The sequence below is a fragment of the Macaca mulatta genome, chromosome 18 (genome assembly GCF_049350105.2).
Source record: "Macaca mulatta isolate MMU2019108-1 chromosome 18, T2T-MMU8v2.0, whole genome shotgun sequence".
In the NCBI taxonomy this organism is placed as follows: domain Eukaryota; kingdom Metazoa; phylum Chordata; class Mammalia; order Primates; family Cercopithecidae; genus Macaca; species Macaca mulatta.
The window spans coordinates 12,040,441-12,061,427 of NC_133423.1; the positions used below are offsets into that span (position 1 = coordinate 12,040,441).

A 20,987-nucleotide genomic window follows, 5' to 3' on the forward strand; every position below is an offset into this window, starting at 1 on the left:
TTGTGTACTTCCAATTTTTACCTGCTGCTTCTCTTATTTCCCATACTGCTCTTAGTGTGTTCTGCAAAATGATTTACTCATTTTTCGACATGAAGCACTTTTATTGCTCAGTTTTGTGTGGGGTTTATGCCATACAGCCTAGTTTGTTCAGAGGATGTAGATGGTGGCCCAGTCATCCCAGTCCAGGGAGCCCAGTCACTGGGTGGGATCCGATTACACAGAGCGTGACAATTCACAAGGCGGGAAGATCCTTAACGTCAGCTTTCTCTTTTTAAGGGACTGGAGGGTGGGGCAGCCTTTAGTGTCACAGACTCCTCCACAAAAGTTGTTTCATACAGCACATAAATTGTTCTTCGAAAGGTTTTAGACTCAAGCCCGTTTGGTTAAGCCTCTTTGATGTCTGGTTTTTTTTTTTTTGCGTTTTTCTTTTGCATCCCACTGCAAAGGCCAAGAGGGGGCAGCAAACCCTCTCAAAAGGAAGCCTGCACCAACGTGTGAGTGGTTTGTGACGGTAGTTTACGGGGTTATCCTTACTTCCGTTATTCTCTGACAATTTTGTCCTGCTTTCCTTGTTTTTAAAAATAAAGTTTAAATTTTTAAAATCATGCACTTTCTCCCTTGCCATTCGTGGTTGCTTTCAAATCTGCAATGTTAAAAATTATGTCCCTGTTTTCTACAGAGTAGAGGTATGAGAATTGACAAATTTGAATTTTGAAATTTTATCAAGACTGAAAAAGTACAGAATAATGTAGATAATTTTCTGTCAAATGACCTTTACTTTAGAAAAAGGCTTTGAATCATAGCTCTAACTCTTCTAAAATCGTAACGCTTAACATAACGAAAAATATTGTGATATAGATTCATAATTTAGATTTCTAGAAGAATATTTCAAGTAAAGTATAAGACATTTTGATAGCTAAAAAGAGGAAACTTATTCTTTCATTTTTCATTTAGCACAATTGGATGTTTTCCCCACAAGGTTTTCTTATGAAAAAGAAAAAGAAGACAGTGAAAAAGCAAGAACAAACATGAGAAACAGAGAGAGAAGAAAGAATAATCATCCCTGGCAAATTAGACATCACAGATTACACAGGATTCTTTATTTTTTTATTTTATTTTATTTATTTTTATTTTTTTGAGATGGAGTCCTACTCTGTGGCCCAGGCTGGAGTGCAGTGGCACAATCTCGGCTCACTGCAACCTCCGCCTCCCAGGTTCACGCCGTTCTCCTGCCCACCACCACGCCCTACTAAATTTTTGTATTTTTAGCAGAGACGGGATTTCACCATGTTAGCCAGGATGGTCTCGATCTCCTGACCTCGTGATCCGCCCGCCTTGGCCTCCCAAAGTGCTGGGATTACAGGCGTGAGCCACCGCACCCGGCCCACAGTATTCTTTAATAACACGGAGTTTGATATTAAAATGACTTAAAGATAATTCAGAGAAATATTTCATATTGATAGAATATACTTCCAACAAGGAAGCATGAAAGTTATGAATGTGCATGCTTATTACAGGTTTGAAATATCTGGAATAGAATTTGCTGAAAATAAAAGAATATGAAAACAGTGATCAATGTAAGAAACATTAAAAATTATATTGGCAAAAGTTAGACCAAATAGAGAGAAATAAGCACGAATACTGTGGACTGAATCATGCAGTTAAGAAGCCTGAGCACTCATAAAGACATACCTCCAAGAGGGATTTCATATTATTTTCAAACATCGATGAATAGTCACAGACATTTACCCTGTATTAAGCCACAAATATTACATTAAGTTCTCAAAGAAATAATTATACAGTCACTCTTTTCTGACTACTATGAAGTCAAAATAAATCCTATGCATTGTATTTAACATTTGTTTGTAAAAGTATTTTTTTTTTTTTTGTAGTTTATCAAATTCTAAACTGCAAACTATTCATAGACAATAGTGAGAGGACTACAAGTTAGGAACTGTGGAAAGTAATCACACCGATACTGACAAAAATTGTATTGCTTTATGTGGTGGCACATGCCTGTAATCCCAGCTACTCAAGAGGCTGAGGCAGAAGAATCACTTGAACCCAGGAGGTGGAGGTTGCAGTGAGTCAAGATTGTGGCACCCACTCCAGCCTGGGTAACAGAGCGAGACTGTCAAAAAAAAAAAATTGTATTGCTTTAAATACATTTATTAAAAAGACAAAAGATAAAAGTAAGTATTCAAGAAACAAAAGGAAAAAAAGAAAGTATAATGTCAAAATTAATATAAAGAAAAGTAGAAAGGACTAAAATGGAAAATAAACAGTTTTTAAAAATGCAAATAGTAAACTTACCTAATAAAACCAAAACCTGGTTCACTGAAAAAAAATTTTGGCAAAAATAATTAAGAGTGGAGAGGTTGGGGTGGTGGGAAGAAATGTAGTGCTTGGAAAAAGAGACAATTAAAAATAGGGTTATTTGAAAAAAAATGATTAGAGACATCTAACATATTAAATATATATATCTTTAGAATTCTAGATTTTTACATGATGGATAATTTCTTTTTCTATTTAATTTTATTGTAATTTTAACTTCTGGGATACGTGTATAGGACATGCAGCTTTGTTACATAGGCAAATGTGTACTATGGTGGTTTGCTGCACCTATCAACCCATCACTTAGGTATTAAGCCCCACATGCATTAGCTATTTGTCCTGATTCTGTTCCTCCTTCCAGCCCCTGACAGGCCCAAGTGTGCATTGTTCCCCTCCCAGTGTCCATGTGTTCTTATTGTTCAGCTTCCACTTATAAGCGAGAACATGCAGTGTTTGCTTTTCTGTTACTGTGTTAGTTCGCTGAGGATAATGGTTTCCAGCTCCATCCATGTTTCTGCAAAGGACATGATCTTTTTCCTTTTTATGGCTGAATAGTATTCCATGGTGTATATGTTCCACATTTTCTTTATCCAGTCTATCAAAAATGGGCATTTGGGTTGATTCCATGTCTTTGCTATTGAGAGTAGTGCTGCAATGAACATATGGGTGCATGTATCTTTATAATAGAATGACTTATATTCCTTTGGGTATATACCCAGTAATGGGATTATAGGTCAAATGGTATTTCTGTTGCTAAATCTTTGAGAAATTGCCTCACTGTCTTCCATAATGGTTGAGCTAATTTACATTCCCACCAACTGTGTAATAATCACTATTCTGACTGGTATGAGACAATCTCTCATTGTGGTTTTGATTTTTTATTTCTCTAATAATCTGTGATGTTGAGCTTCTTTTCATAAGTTTGTCAGTCACGTAAATGTTTTCTTTTAAGAAATGTCTATGTCCTTTGCCTACTTTTTGATTTTTTTTTTCTTGTAAATTTAAATTCCTTGTAGATTCTGGATATTAGACCTTTGTCAGATGGATAGATGGCAAAAATTTTCTCTCATTCTGTAGGTTGTCTGTTCATTCTGATAATAGTTTCTTTTGCTGTGCAGAAGTTCTTTAGTTTAATTAGATCCAATTTGTCAACTTTTGCTTTTGTTGCAATTGCTTTTGGTGATTTCATCATGAAATCTTTGCCTGTGCCTACGTCTTGAATGGTATTGCCTAGATTTTCTTCTAGGGTTTTTATAGTTTCAGGTTTACATTTAAGTCTTTAATCCATCTCTTGAGTTAATTTTTGTATAAGGTGTAAGGAAGGTTTCTGGTTTCAATTTTCTGCATATGTCTAGCCAGTTTTCCCAGCATCATTTATTAAACAGGAAATGCTTTCCCCATTGCTTGTTTTTGTTAGGTTTGTTGAAGATCAGATAGTCATAGATGTGTGGCCTTATTTCTGAGATCTCTGTTCTGTACTACTGGTCTATGTGTCTGCTTTTTACCAGTATCATGCTGTTTTTGTTATTGTAGCCTTGTAATATAGTTTGAAGTCAGGTAGCATAATGCCTTCAGCTTCTTTCATTTTGCTTAGGATTTTTTGGCTATATAGGCTCCGTTTTGGTTCCACATGAATTTTAAAGTAGCTTTGATTTTTAATTTTGTGAAGAATGTCAATGGCAGTTGAATGGGAATAGTATTGAATCTATAAATTACTTTGGTCAGTATGGCCATTTTCATGATACATTCTTCTATCCATGGGCATGAAATGTCTTACCATTTGTTTGTGTCCTCTCTTACTTCCTTGAGCAGTGGCTTGTAGTTCTCCTTGAAGAGGTCCTTCACATGCCTTGCTAGTTGTATTCCTAGATATTTTATTCTCTTTGTAACAATTGTGAATGGGAGTTCATTTATGATTTGGATCTCTGCTTGTCTATTGTTGGCGTATAGGAATGCTTGTGATTTTTGCACATTTATTGTGTATCCTGAGACTTTGTTGAAGTTGCTCATCAGCTTAAGGAGCTCTTGGGCTGAGATGATGGGGTTTTCTAGGGATCATGTTGCCTGCAAACAGAGACAGTTTGACTTCCTCTCTTCCTATTTGAATACCCTATCTTTCTCTTGCCTGATTACCCTGACCAGAACTTCCAATAATATGTTGAATAGGAGTAGTGAGAGAGGACATCCTGTCTTGTGCCGGTTTTCAAGGGGAATGCTTCCAGCTTTTGCCCATTCAGTATGATATTGGATGTGGATTTGTCATAAATGGCTCTTATTATTTTGAGCTATGTTCCACCAATACTTTGTTTATTGAGTTTTTAGCATAAAGGGCGGATCACAAGATCAAGAGATTTAGACCATCATGGCCAACATGGTGAAACCCCATATCTACTAAAAATACAAAAACTAGCTGGGCGTGGTGGTACACACTTGTAGTCCCAGCTACTCGGGAGGCTGAGGCCGGAGAATCGCTTGAACCGGGAGGTGGAGGTTGCAGTGAGCCGAGATCGCACCACTGCACTCCAGTCTGGCGACAGAGTGAGACTGTCTCAAAAAAAAAAAAAAAGTTATTATACTTTATTTTGTAAGTAGTTTAAGTTTTATAGAAAAATTGCACATAAAGCACAGAATTCTAATGTACTCTTTAACTCCTCCAGTTTCCCCTATTATAAATATTTTCCATTAATGTGATATATTTGTGATAATTGATGAGAAAATATTGACACATCAACTAATGTCCATAGTTTGTATCAGGGCCCACTCTTTGTGCGGTACATGTTATGGGTTTTTGACAAACGTATAATGACATATATCCACAATTACAGTATCATATAGAATTGTTTCACTGCCCTAAAAGCCCCTGTGCTCCACCTATTCATCCCTTACTTTCTCCCTCCAAACCCCTGGCAACAACTAATTTTCCTTTTTTTCTAACTGTTTCCATAGTTTTGCCATTTCCAGAAAAATCACATAATTGGCATCATGCAGTATGTAGCTTTTGCAGATTGGCTTCTTTCCTCCAGCAATGTTCATGTACATTTCATCCATGTCTTTTCATGGTTTGATGGCTAATTTCTTATAAGTGCTGAATAATATTCCACTGTATGGATATGCTGCAGTTTATTCATCCACCTATTGAAGGACATCTGTTTGCTTCCAGATCTTGGCGATTATGAATAAAGGTGCTATAAAATTTCAGTGCAGGTTGTTGTGCGATCCTAAGTTTTCAATTAATTTGGGTAAATACCAAGAATCATGACTTCTGGACTCTATGGGTAAGAGTATGCTTAAGAAATTTTCAAACTGTTTTCCAAAGTGTCTGTACCGCTTTGCATTCCTACCAGCAGAGAATAAGAATTCCTATTGCTCCTTGTCGTCAACAGTATTTGGTTTTGCCAATGTTTTGGATTTTAGCCACTCTAATAAGTATATAGCAGTACTTAATTGTTGCTTTAATCTGCAATTTACTGATGATATATAGTGCTGAGCATCTTTTAATGTGCTTATTTGCCATCTGTTATCTTCTTTGGTAGGATGTCTGTTGAGATCTTTTGTGCCTTGTTAAATTGGGTTGTTTATTTTCTTCTTCCTGTTGAGATTTAAGAGTTCTTTGTACTAGTCCTTTATCTGATATTTGTTGTGCAAATATTTTCTCCCAGTTTGTGGCTTGTCTTTTGATTCTCTTAATCTTGTCTTTTACAGGATAGAATTGTGTATTTTCAAGTGATCTGATTTATAGGAGAAGACAGTATAGTCCCAAGGTCATATCTCATAGGGATGTGATAAGGCCACCCTTATCACCGGGTTACCTTCATTAAAAGAAACAGGGACCTTGGCAAGTGGCTATGTCTGTTTTTCCCTTGTTCAGGTTTTACTTTGTCAGAAAAAAAATGAACTAATTAGGGTTTTCTTCTAAAACTGGCTTCAAACCCCAATTTGTAAGAAGTTTTTGCTTTTGATTTTACTGTTTATTTTTTCTTTTTGGATCAGTTTCAGTGACCTTTTTATGTTTAGTAACTCTAGGTGTGACTGGAAGCAGGAAAAAAAAAAAAACTTTTAGGAAAAAAAGCCACTAATTCTCTTACTATTCTATCATTAGCAGAAAGTGTCCTATCAGGAGGCAAACATGAAAACTCACATTAAGAGAGGATACTTACTGAGGTGTATCAATATAATTGCACCTGCATCTTATCAAAGAAACCAAAGATCAAACCCTCTGACTCCTAAGTATTAAAAACATGCAAAATAGAGTCAGCAACATAAGCTAGTCCCTTCCAGTCGAATGCATTTGATTTGCAAAGTGCATAAAATGTTTTCATACTCTGAAATCATTTTCAGATATTAGATTCAACAATTTCCTGAAATGGTTAGCAGTTCTTTTAAAAATGAGATAATCACCAGCCCTTGAGCTGTAAGGCATAAAAATATGTATATACAAGAACTATTTTCAAAGGGCAGAATACAAATACATCTGCTTGTGTCCCACACATCATCGAACAATTGCTTGTTCCTAGTATATGTTCTGCTGCTGGGGAAAAGGCACACACAGCTCTCGTTCCTTCCATTATATATTTGAGATAGTTCACTCCAATCTCAACTTAAGGCTTCTTAAATAAATAGTAAATCTAGTGGCAAATACAGAAGTCAATATATATATATTTGTGCCATTTAATTCTAGTTACAAATCATGTGTTGAGCTTTCTGTTTAGAAATGGCATGAAATGGAGTTCTTTTGATGCATGCAGAAACTAAACTTTGTTTTCTGTTTTACTTATTTATTTATTTATTTTGAGATGGAGTCTCACTCTGTCTCCCACGCTGGAGTGCAGTGGTGTGATCTCGACTTACTGCAACCTCCAACTCCCAGGTTCAAGCTATTCTCCTGCCTCAGCCTCTGGAGTAGCTGGAACTACAGGCGCTTGCCACCACATCCAGCTAATGTTTGTATTTTTAGTAGAGATGAGGGTTTGTTATGTTGCCCAGGCTGGTCTCAAATTCCTGACTTCAGGTGATCCACCCACTTCGGCCTCTCAAAGTGCTGGGATTACAAGCGTGAGCCACTGCACCCAGCCAACTTTCTAATATGAAGATGGCAAAATTCCTTGGAAGTTTTCAGAAAGACTACATCTGCATGCCCAGAGAAATCCATAACCTGTGGTCCTGTCACTAAATGTTTCGTTGCTGCTGTAATTTTCCTGTATGTCTTTTCGTCTTTCATGTGGATGCCATCTCCCCAAAAGTTCCAGACATTAATCATAGCTGTTAAAAATGTGCCATTTGAACAAAGATGTGGCTCAGTCCTTGTATTGGTTTGCTAGGACTGCCTGAAGAAAGTACCACATATTAGGTGGTTCAAACAAAATAAATTTATTGTCTCACAGTTCTGGAGGCTGGAAGTTCAAGATCAAGGTATTGGCAGAGCCCATGAAGGATCTTGTCCCAGCGCTCTCTCTGGTTTGTAGATGTCTATCTTCTCATCTTCTTTCTGTGACTTCACGTCGTCTTCCCTCTGTCTGTATCTGTGTCCACATTTTCCTCTTCCTATTAGAACACCACTTATATTGGATTACACCCCACACCAAAGACCTCATTTTAACCAAGTTATCTCTACAAAGAGTCTATCTCCAAATAAAGACACGCTCTAGAGTACTGGCAGTCAATAACATACATATGAATGTTGACATATGGATTTGAGGGGGTAATACAATACTGTCCTTAACAGTCATTTTACAGATACCTCACAAAAATCTAAGCTGAGAGGTGGCTTTTCCATGGTTCTATTCCCCATTCATTTTTAGGGCATTTAAAAATAACTTAGGATACACAAAACAATATAATGTCAGAAATTGCAGGTTATTAAGAATGAGGTACTAGCGTGTACGTTCTGTAGTTTCCTTTGAAAAAATACATTAGTGAAATAATGCAAGTTATTTTTTTTTCCCTAAAACTTACCTGTTTTTTCTAAAGGTAAAAATTTGCTTTCTCATTATACTCATATATATTCTCATTTAGTTTTACAAAAGCAAAATAAAATGATGAATAGTATTTTTTTTTTCAAAGAACCTTCTCAAGAAATTGGAGCTATTGTAAATTACCTCATATCTGGGTAGTCTTAGTGAACTGTGACACTTTCTGGTACTTTTCCTTTTTCTTCTTCCTCCTGTTTATTTCACCAGAGTAAATGTTTTCTAGTTTTCTCATATATTCTTCATCAAAATAGACTCTTAGGAAGGACAGATGAATTCCTTTATACTGAAATATAAAGTCAGGACTTAATAATGCCATTTTCCATGAATATTTTGACTTTAATTCAAAATCATTTCAGTAAAGGAATAAAATGTTCATTTCTACCCATGGAATTATAAACATGATGGACTTTGTGACGTCTCCCTCCCCAGATTGTAGAACCCTCACGTGGCCTGTGAAAGTTAAACCAATTAATAAATAAGCACGTAAAATATTGTCTGGAACACAGTAAACTTTTTTTCTTTTTTTTCTTTTTTTTGCGATGGAGTCTCACTCTGTCGCCCAGGCTGGAGTGCCGTGTGGCGATCTCGACTCACTGCAAGCTCCGCCTTCCGGGTTCACGGCATTCTCTTGCCTCCGCCTCCTGAGTAGCTGGGACTACAGGCGCCGCCACTGCGCCTGGCTAATTTTTTTTTTTTTTTTGTATTTTTTTGTATTTTTAGTAGAGGCGGAGTTTCACCGTGTTCGCCAGGATGGTCTCCATCTCCTGACCTCGTGATCAGCACACCTCAGCCTCCCAAAGTGCTGGGATTACAGGCATGAACCACCGCACCCAGCCCACAGTAGACTTTTAATATGTCTTAGCTATTACTATTGTGGCTAAACATTTTGAATAATATACACAAATGAGTTAATTTAGTAATGAAGGATCTATAAAAAACTTTTCCAGCAAATTGAAGAGGCATTTTTTCAGACCAATCCAGTCCACATTTTTATCTTATCTCTTTTATTTTTTTTCTCTCAGTGTTAACTTATTTTTCACAGAATATTCTTTTCATTCTTTCCCTGAAATAAAACTGTAACTTACATCTGGTCCAGTATGACCATATTTACTTTTATTTGCACAGTCAGTTTCTTAGGCTTCTAGTTTGTGATTGTTGTACTTCAGGGACAGACACAGGTGGAAATTGTAAATTAATGTCTCTGTGAAAGTAATCATTTGCAAAGTATCTTGGACACTTGAAAGGCATTTATCATGTAAAATGTCTTTGTTTATTAATTGTTAATTATGATTAAGTGATGCTGCCAAATAGCTAGAAACAACAGAGACCCTTGCTCTTCACAGTCTCGGTTCGTCTCAGAGACTTCCTACTACTTTGCTGAAAATAACGTTCAGAGCTTATTTATTGAAACTATTAGAATAACTCTCCTGGATTTTGGAATGAACAAACTAGCAAAAGAACATATGGCTGCAGAATGCAAAGCGTCCTTCTGTCCAAAGAACTGACTGTGGGAAAGAGTATCCATTTACTACTATATGATGCTTGCATTTTTCAGTTTCTCTTTTTATCATCATAATTACCATTGCCTGGGTGGTTACAATTGCCCATTTCTTACTCTCTGCCTTGTCCTGACTGGAATTTAATCAAGCTTCTCTCCTTCCCAACTTGATCAAGCACTAAAATTGAGAACATGTCCCCTGACTTGCTTCTCCTGAGCATCGACTGACCATGGATAGACGAATTTCCTATCAGATTCCACCAGTTATGGCCCCTTGCATGCCCAACTTCCCCTTAAAAATTCCTGCAAAGGGCCAGGCATGGTGGCTCACGCCTGTAATCCCGGCACTTTGGGAGACCAACAAGGGAAGGCGGATCACGAGGTCAGGAGCTGGAGACCGGCCTGGCCAACATGGTGAAACCCCCTCTCTACTAAAAATGCAGAAATTAGCTGGGTATAGTGGCACGTGCCTGTAATCCCAGCTACTCGGGAAACTGAGGCACGAGAGTAGCTTGAACCCAGGAGACAGAAGTTGCAGTGAGCCAAGATCGCGTGATGGCACTCCAGTCTGGGTGACAGAGCGAGATTCCATCTCAAAACAAAAAACAAACAAAAATTCCTGCAAAGGTCTTTCCCCCTTTCCTTATAAATTAAAAGCCTTTCCTATTTGAATGAGACACTTGCAGATTTCTGAGATAGAAGGGTTCTCTCTGTTGCAATAATATTTTTGAATAAAGTCTCTCATCATCTAAGTCTAGATTTTGATGGGCTTTCCCTCTCTCTCTCTGTGTGCTGTCATCCTATTATTCCCTTGCTTTTAAATATTGTCTAGTCAGTGATGATGATGGTGATGAAGATGATGATGGTGATGACGATGATGGTGATAATGATAATGGTGACGATGATGGCACTGATGGCAATAATGGTGATGATGGTGATTATTAATAAGACTAATCTTAGTAAGGGCAAATACTAATAAAAATTAGATGCTAAATTTTTCCTTTGAAGATAAGAGACTTCACCCCGTATTTTAGAATATTTACTTCAGAAAACTTGTAACTGTAGCTTCTTTCTCTGCCATTTTGAAATGTATAGAATTTTTTTTTAGAGCTAAATAAGCCTCTTTATGACTCAGGATTGTCTGTCTTAAGTCCCTGGGAGCCATCTCTTCGAAATGTAATCATTCAGGAAGACAGTGCCTCTATCTCTCATTGTTTATGGAAAGATAGGAGCCCCACTTCAGCAGACACCTCTCTCAAAATGATTTCTGGCTATAAAGATTTAAGAAATGTATTTTTCTTTGTGTAAAGTCAATTGGCAAACACAGATCCTCACCCCAATTACCAAATGCATTTAGGTTGAGCTATGGGCAACAAATTGTGCCATCAATTTCTCTTACCTGAGGACTAGTGGTGGTTTATCTTGAAAGCATGTGTGTAATGGGTTGAATCTGCTTGGCTATGCAAAATGGTGAGATTTCCATTCATCTTTACGATCTTTTAGAAGAATGCTTGTGATGCACACGGCACGGTTTCATGCTTATTCAATATATATATATTTTTATCTCTTCTACATTTGTGAAGAGGTATTCTGGGTTGGAAAGAAATTTTTTTAAAAAATTGTAGTTCCCCAACATTGGCCATAATACATGTTGATAATATATTTTGCCTAATTTTCTCTTCTCAATAACTTAATGAGATAGGTATTATGAGGAATATGACCTGGAGGTTAGGCACTTTGCTCAAGTCTAAAGGGACATGGATGTTCAGCCTTCCAAAAATAGGTCTTCTGGCTTCAGGGTCTGAGTATTTTTCACATATGCTGCTCTCATTTAGAGTTTGGGGGTTTAGGGCTTAACAAACTTTGTACTGGGCCTCCATTGCTCATGTTCTACTAAATGACACATACATTTTGTGGTAAGTTATTAGCGCTCACACGAGGCATGATATAGAATCATAGGAAGAAAACCATGAGGGGGGCATGAAAGGTTAGAAGCATGATACTGTTCTCCTCTAAGGCATCTTCTGGACCAATTCTATTCGCTCTTAGATCTCTATGTAACTCACTGACAGCCAAGTATCCAAGTGTCCCTGGAGACCACCTGGGATTCTCTTAAACACACAGCTTTTCTTTTCTTCCAATTTTTATTGTAGATTCAGGGGTACATGTGTAGGTTTGTTACAAGGATATATTGTGTGATGCTGAGGTTTGGGGTAAGATTGAACCTGTCACCAGGCATTGACCATAGTACGCAATAGGATGTTTTTCAATCCATGCTCTCCTCCATCCTTTCCCCTCCTTGTAGTCCCCAGTGTCTGTTGTTCCCATTCTTATGTCTAAAACATACTGCTTTGAATAGTCTTTATTTTGACCCATTTCACCTTTCTGTTTTAAACCCTTCCACTGATCAGCATACTTCCTTCCCCAATCCTTTTGTAGCATTTCTACCTCCCGGCTATGACTGAAGCTGTTCCCTGAGAATGCAGTGTCCTGACAGCAGTGTCAAAAACTTTCCACACAATCTCCCACCAAAAATATGATGTCTGTCAGGCCAGTTCACACCTTATTTCCTGGCATGCAACATAGACATTTTACCCTCTTTATTGCTGTCGCCTACCAAATTTTCGATTATCTCCTTTTATTCATTAAAGATCCTAGCTTGATTTTTTTGTAATATCCACTCTTGACATTCTCATGAGTGGGTTGGCCATCAATCTGACCTTTCAGTTTTTAGAGGTTCAGCTCTGGGTCTCCATCTTTCCCTCTCTCTCTCTCTGGATATGCTCTCCTATCATTCTTTTGGTTTTAAATATTCTCTAGACAGCAACAACACCCAAATTTATATTTCTCGTCCAAAATTCTCTGAGTTCCTAAGCCATGTATTTAAATGCCTAACAGTTCCACTTGGCTGAATCATAGACATCTCAAATTTAGCTCATCAAAAGATAGAATTTTCCAATACGAACCTCCCCCAGGATTGGGTGTTTCGCTAAATGGTACCACCAACTCTCCAAACATTAAAATCAGAAACTTGGAAATCCTCTTTGATTACTCTTTTTTCCTTAATCCTTCACATCTATCTTATCAGTAAGTTTCTTGACTAAATCTTCAAAATATATCTTGCATCTGTTTCTTCCACCCTAGACTGGGCTTCTGCCGTTCCTGCCTGCCCTCCCTGCCAATCTTCACTCTCCAGCCCTCTGTTCAATGCCCCTCTTGGCAGATCAGTTCTGCTGGATTTCTCCCCCACTTACAAGTTTTCACTGTTTGTTCACTGTACTTAGAATAAAATCCAGTCTTTACATTATGTGTCTTTGGGTTCACAGTGACAGAAGTCCACTTAGATTAAATCAAATTAAAGAAAGATGTTTTCTTGTTTTCGTTGTTGTTGTTGTTTTTAGGGTAAAGGAACCTCTCAAATGTCCTTTGGGAAATGTGAGAAAGTAGGCCTCAGAAATGCACAGACGGAGAGAGATCCAGAGACAGACAACAGAAAACTGATTAGTTCTCTCTCTCTTATTTTATGTGTGTGTGTGTGTGTGTGTGTGTGTGTGTGTGTGTGTGTATACACACACATATATAATATATAAATAATTAAAAATAAATATATATTTATTTATACACATATACACTTTGTGGATTTCTTCCTCATCCTCTTCTTTTTTTTTTTTTTTTCTCATCCGTTCACTTGTAATTTCTGATAATCCCTGATGTTGGCTTGCCACGATCCCTATCTGTCCACTACTCCATAAGAATTTTCATCCCAAGTCCCCAAAACTCACTGAAAATTTCCCTTTATGAATCTTACATCATTTTACCGAAACAATAATTTCAATGGAATAGGGCATTATTTCCAGCTAGGCTGTTTTTATGAAAGATTTGTATGGTATTCTTTGAATAGGACCTGAAAATTCTGACACCATCATGGAATTCTATTTTTCTTCTTGGTAGAGCAGCATTACTAAATTATAATCAAAGTTCTTAACCAAGGTGAGCATGGTCTTTGTGCTTTAAAAAGAAAAAGAAACAACACAATTTTGACTTTTTGTGGTCTCATGTTAAAAAGAATTGCATATAGGCACTGACACCAAACAAAATCTAAAAATTGCTTCTTAAAATTCCCTTTGGGAATCAGCTTGACTCTATTTTTTATTTGAATGTCATTAATGGAATATACTTTTGCTTTATATTCCAAGTAACACAAGAGAAAGTACTAATGGGATTTCACCATGGGTCCCTAGTTATTTTTCCTCAGAATGGAATAGAACATGAATAAACCTTGTCTCTTAGTCACACTGATACAGCTAAAGGAAATTGCAACTGGATGCTTTTAACAATTATCAAAGTCATTATTTTGGACCCTGGTAACCTCCAGTAGTGACCCATTGGTTATTCATTACTATTATCAGTAGCAATAATAACTCATGTATTTCAACATCCTTGATGATTTTGTTTTTCAACCCTGTCATCATTGTTCTTTCTGATGCTTGAATTTAGAATGCTTAATGTTGTTTCATATGGTCTTTTGCCATAATTCCATTAGTCAATGGTAGCTTCCTTACTGTCTGGCACAAAACATGTTCTGGGTTGATTTTATGCATTTTCTGCTATAGACCTGGTACCACCCATTTCTCAAGAAGCACTTATTTTTTATTATTCAAAATAATATTTAGATAATTCAATTCTAGAATCCGATGTTATTTATTGCTCATAACATGTCTTTGTTTCTAGGGTTTTTTGGCAGAAAAAACATCATTTCTTTAAGGGTATGTTGGATGCACCAAGTTTATTCAATCCCTACTGATGGACATTTGGATAATTTTTGATTTTCTACTAGTACTATTAATTTTGAGATGAATATCTTTATATGTGTATCATTTTGAATAATTGCAAATGTATCATTAAAATATTTTTCCAGAAGTAGGATTGCTAGATCAAAGGGTAAATGAATATGCAATTTTGATGAACACTGCCAAATTTCTTCCCATAGAGTGTTGTACCATCTGTCTTTGTACCAGCAATATGTGGGAGAGCCTGTTTCTCCACTGCCTCACCATTGAAGCATGTTATCAAACTGGGATATTTTTGCCACTCTGATAGTTGAGAAATGGCACTGCAGTATAGTTTTAATTGCTATTTTCTTTTGTGTGTGTGTGTGTGTGTGTGTGTGTGTGTGTGTGTGAGGTTGAGTATCCTTTCATACTTCAATGCGTATTTTTCTGTGAACGGTTCATATCTGTAGCCCATCTGTCTATTGAATTTCTGGCCTTGTTCTTGATTTTTCTGGTGACTCAAAATAAAGTGAATGCTTTTAAAATGGATTAGTCATATGGTCAGATGCCACACAAAGTGGTTCCTACCTTGCGGGGTTGAGATGAGGTAACAGATCAGGGCTGCTGTTTAACACCAACAGTGGTATGCTACCAAGATCGTGGAAGAATATTTGTGTGTCATGTCATAGGAGGGGCACATATTTAGCATTCCTTAAATTATGAAGTAACTGTGACAGTTATGTTAAAGATTGCCTTTAATTATATATTTATATATACTCTTGTTGTGTTAAATCCACAAATCATCATACAAGTGCAACATATTGTAATTCATAATGTCTTGTAAAGCTGCCAGATGACTTTACCAGTTTGTCTTCTGTCTTTTGACTTCATCTGTGATGTTTATGTGATGGGAAGATTTTTAAATTTTGATTTTTATAATTACATTAGTCTCTCTTTACTCTTATAGCTTTTGGTATAATTATATTATAATATGTGCTGACTTTTGCATGGAGAAAGGAGCTCTTCTGAACATGCATGATGTTGTCATATTTAAAACTTCGAACCAAGTTATAAACAACATAAATGAGGAATAAAAGCAAGCAAACTTTGCAAAAAAAAAAAAAGGCAAAAAATAAAAAAATAAAAAACCCACAAAGATAATTACTTAATCTCTAAAATTTGAGTGATGTGGCAGAAGCCTTATGTGGAAGAAACATTATTACGGTGCTTACAGAGAAAAAAGGAAGTGAAAATATCAACTACTGTACCGTAGAGGAACTGTGAAGTTAACTTACGACAGGGTAGGTTGAAACGATAAATCACTGCAAATGCGGTGTTCTAGCTCCCAATGTCAGATGAAGGTGGTGTGCTGAGATAGATTCTGTTAGCGATGCTACATGGGGCTTATTACACATCTCCTCCAAAGGAATAGACAATAAAGATGGAAGTAAACTGCATTATTTCTATGGCATGTTTTTTTGCGTCAATTAAATCTATCAAACAATACAAGGTGAGGACAAATGCATAGTAGAAAAGGATATTTCTTATAATCCTTTTATCTAAATTCTACTTAGAGTGAGACTGTTGTGTGACTTTATAGCAATGTCAAAATAGTAGTATTCATGGTATTCACACTCCTATTTTCAGCATTGGCCTTCAGTAAGGTTTGACCGTCTTCAAAAATCATCCATTTTTAGAAGATGAGAATTTAATAATTTCACAAATGCAAAAAAGTACACAAATTCTAAAGAAAATGTATATTGAGAGTTTAAAAATCAATGGTATTGAAATACTTGAAATATACAAATGACTTCCTTAAAACTACAAAGGACTACTTTGGATTGAACATTTATTTAGACATAAAGCTTTACTCATGTATTTATTAAAAACTTACTGAGCATTCAATGAATGCTAACAAGTCAGTCAAACATAGAAAATGCAGAAATGTAATAATTCAGAGTGGCAACCTTGGTGCAGTTTATTCTCATATGTTTGTAAAAATTCTTGTATGCATGCCAAATAAATCTCTTGTGATGTAGTGGTCAGTATTCTAGGCAGTATACAGATCTACACAAACAGATCTGACATTTATTTGCTCTGTTACTTGTCTTTCTAAGCTTCAACTTGATATCTGTAAAGTAAGGTTATTCACAGACTGGTTTTGAGAAGTAAGGGCGTGATATGGTTTGGATGTGTGTCTCCTCTAAATCTCATGTTGAAATGGGATTCCGATGTTGGAGGTGGGGCCTAGTGGGAAGTATATTGGGTCACTGGAAGCCTTCATGAGTGTATTGGTGCCATCGCTAGGTCATAAGTGAGTTCTCACTCTGAGTTCACATGAGATCTGGCTGTTTAAAAGTGCCTGGCAGCTCCTCCTCCTCTCCTACGCCCTCTCTCACTATGTGACACGCTGGCTCCCCCTTTGCCTTCTGCCATAATTGGAAGCTTCTTGATGCTCTCAACAGGAGCCGAGATGTTGGTCTCATGTTTGTACAGCCTGCAGAACCATGAGCCAAGATAAACCTCTTTTTTAAATAAGTTACCCAGTCTCAGGTATTCCTTTACAACAATGCAAAAAAAGACTAACATAGTGATATAATATAAGTAAATATCTTAGCCCAGGGCTAGGCACATAATAATCACTCTGTGAATAACAAGAAGAGAGCTGTTTATTTTTCCATTTAGTTTTTTTGACATAACTTTTTTTATGTTCATTTTCTTTTGTTATGGGAAGTCACAATTTATTTTCTTTTTATTCTTAAGCCTGATTTTTATTTATATATGCCACCTTTATCATTTCACAAGGACCAAAAGATTCATTCATTCTTTTAGTACATGTTTAATGAGAACATGCTTAGTGTAAGAAAACTTTACACATATTACATTAGCTAATCCTTTCAATAAACCTATGAAACAGGTAGTAATGGCTTCATTCTACAACCGAGGGACACAGAGAAGTTAATTCACTTACTTTATTTCACACAGAGTTGAGGCACGAACTAGGTTCAGCTAACTCCAAAGTCCATCCTTCACTGAATACGACATAGTATCTTCCAGAGTTCTCTGTTTCGTTGGGATCAAAAGATGCAGACTTGAAAAGCAATTATGTAATTGTTCTTTTGTAAGTCCTACTATAACTTTTGCTGTAAGAAGCCAAGAACATTTTGAGCACATGGAATGGCCCCCCTCCAACTTCTCAATAAATATTTGTTGAATGCATACATGGAAGATAATCAGAAGCTACATATGATCTCTAAATAAAGTTGATATAAAAATCTGTACAATAAGCAATTAAGAGAAGATGGGGAGAAGAATGACCACAGGTAGGATGTTGAGAGAAGACAGTATGAAATAGAGAGTGAGACCTGGTGGCTGGGGAGAATTGAATGGGGAAGAGAATGAAATAGAATATTTGGCCCCATGAACTGCATATCCAAAGGTGACCTGTGTGAACTCCTATATGGCGTCTGAAAACATTGATCTCATAAAAGCAGAGAGGAGAAGGGTGGTTACCTGGGGTTGGGGTGTTGCTGTTGGAGGGGGATGGGGAGATATTCAAAGGATTCAGAATTTCAGTTAGACAAGAGGAGTAAGTTGAGACCTGTCGTACAGTGCAATGACTGTAGTTAATAATGTGTTATTTAAAAAATGCCAGAAGAGTGGATGTAAAGTGTTCTCACCACAAAAATAATTACGTGAGGTGATTCATAGGTTGATTAGATTTAGTAATTCTACAGTATATATATGCTTCAGAACATCACATTCCACACAGTAAATACATACAATTTTATATGTGAATTAAAAAGATAAGGCACTAGGAAGGTAGACAAATTGGCTTGAGTAATTCTTACATATGGCCAGAAAAACAGTGTCAGAGGGTGGTCTACAGCCTAGTTTCACATATCCTTGAGCAGCAAGCAAAGTGAGTTGACATCCTGTAAAAGATGAGGACTATGGGGCTGGTACTAAATAAGGAGTATAAGAACTTAGTGGTCATTGAGAGCCTTTGGAGCAAGCTTCTTTCTTGGATCTTCTTTGATTAGATGTTCTGTGTCTACATACTGTAGTAATGCTAACTGTGCGTTTTATTAATGCAGATGCCTAGTACCCTCTAGAAGACAAATACACAGACATAAAATAATGCAAGTGCCTTCAGATGAACTAGGAAAGGCTGTGGTTTCCTTGCACCATTGAGAGTTATCTTTATGACCAGCAAGAAGGATTCCTTGCAGTTATTTATATTCCAGTTTTTCTGAAGAAGGATGGACAGGGAGATCAAACCACTTGTGTTTCTGGATAATGCTCTGCCGACAGGAGCTGTCCTTGACCTCAGGGATACTTTAATATTCACTGACTTTGCCGCTCTACCTTACTTGCAACAATGTGGTGGCATGGCTTCTGCAGAAGTGTAACAACTCTCCTCGGCCAGCACCTGTTCTGAGTGAAAGGCACAGAGAAGAAGTGTTAATCTTGGTAAAAATGCAGTAGGTGACATTGATTGTGCAGAACACAAGGAGGAGCAATATTCCAAACACTAATTCCTTTTGACCTGTTGAAATATATGTCTCTTCAGGACATATTTTGTATCTTCTGGCTGCAATAGGCTGAGCTACTTACTAGCTACAAAGTATTGTTATATTCACTGAAGTTATTTGCATGCTGCTTCTATCTTAATAAAAATAAAGTGTTCCCTCAACTCTATGGCTTTGTCCAGCTAGGTTTCTCTCATTTCTTCCTTTCACAGCTCAAGTTGGCAGATGGAAATAGAAAATTTGTTCACTCACCAATGCACTCTTTCAACACAGGGCAGATTGCCAATCATGTGGTGCTTCAGCGGAAATGTGCTCCCAAGATGGCTAGCGCTTGCATGCTCGTGCACGCTCTCTCTCTCTCTCTTTCCCCCCTTCTCTCTCTCTCTCTCTCCGTCTCTCTCTCTCTCTCCCTCTCTCTCTCCCCCTCCCTCCCTCACTCTCTCTCCCCCGATTACAACAGGCAGTTTCCCTTCTTATCTTAGATGATATCCTTTAAAGCATTTCTCATTTTTTCTTTTACATTCTGTTGTCTCAGCTTCTTTGTGGCCATGTTCTCAAAACCTTCACCTGCCTTTTCCAGTTCTTGTGAGTCCTATTTTCTGCTTAGCCCTTAAATATTGGCAGGCCTTAGGGTTCCATTGCTGGTTCTTCTCATTTCTCCTAGTCTTTAAGTTTATCCCATTTCTTTCTGCATGCTACTACTATTCAAATCCCTTTTTAGGCTCCAAATTTCTATCCTGAAGCCCCAAAGACGAAAGAACATAGCATTTCCAAACTTTAGCTCACCGTTATTTCCTTCAAATCAGCTGGTATTCCTGTGTTTCTTAACTCATGGCTAATATTTTCCCAGCTATATTCTACAGATCCTGAGACTCTTTTAAAAAATCCTTTTACCCTCTTCATCCACATACCCATCCCCTTAATATCCCACCATAATCTCAGGTAGATGGAACAGCTGTTCAAGACAGTCTTTACACCACAGCTAGAGTTATCTTTTTGTTATAATCACCCAACTTTAAAATCTTTAATGGCCTCAAAAAGTCCCAACTTCTTAAATTTTTTTCAATATCTGTCTTTAGATTTCTTCTCTCACATTCCACATCCTGGCCATATTGAACTGCTTTTCACCTCACTGTGTGTTACTTTGTTTCCCACACCTCCATCTCCCATCACAACCATTCAAGTCTGAGTCAGGAGACTATGGTGGACATTATATGTCCTATTCCCTGACATCTTCCCATCACCCTCCAACACTCTACAGTTTTGGTGACTGTACTTAGCCCCAGGGGTGGACCCTGATAAAGGTAAGAAATTGTAGTTCACCGGTAGCGAGTGCTCCACTGGTCATTCATAAAATAAATTTATTAATAGTGTGTAGTGAAAGAATGTTTGTAAAATGAGATAGAGTAGAAAACAACGGTGCATTACACAAAACTGTGAGTAGGGTCTCTTGAAACATTTGTGGAAACCCACTAATCAGGGATGCTAATCTCATCCCTCCTACCAGCAATATTTTTTCTGCTTCTTTTAGACATGGTTCCTTTTGAATATGCATCCCATCACTGTTGCAGCCTCATTGTTATTGGCCAGAAGATGAACCCAGCACACAAAGAAGGACAGAGCTGGGATAATCAGAGAGAGAGAGAATTTTCGCACAAAGACAATCTCAATGCTTGATATTCTTCTGAACTTCTAATTCTTCAATGCAGTACATGTGTTTATTGTTTAAGTCATAATGGCTTAGATTTTCTGATTGCAGAAAAAAACATTGTTATTGATACAGGACTCGTCATACATATTCTGTTTTCAGCATACACTACCTTCCTTAAAGTCTTAGTACACGGCATGATAACTACTGTTTTGCTTAAGTATGGTGTTCACC

General features: G+C 37.2%; 1 long non-coding RNA gene across 2 annotated transcripts in view; it reads right to left on the bottom strand.

Annotated features, from left to right (window-relative positions):
* Window positions 1–17,224: 17,224 nt before the first annotated feature.
* Window positions 17,225–20,987, bottom strand: part of LOC144336470 (uncharacterized) — a 415,262-nt gene continuing 411,499 nt past the window's right edge. For both annotated transcript variants that reach the window (XR_013408315.1, XR_013408314.1), the window contains exon 4: window positions 17,225–19,010. This is a non-coding gene — a long non-coding RNA (uncharacterized LOC144336470). The remainder of the gene's footprint in view (window positions 19,011–20,987) is intronic.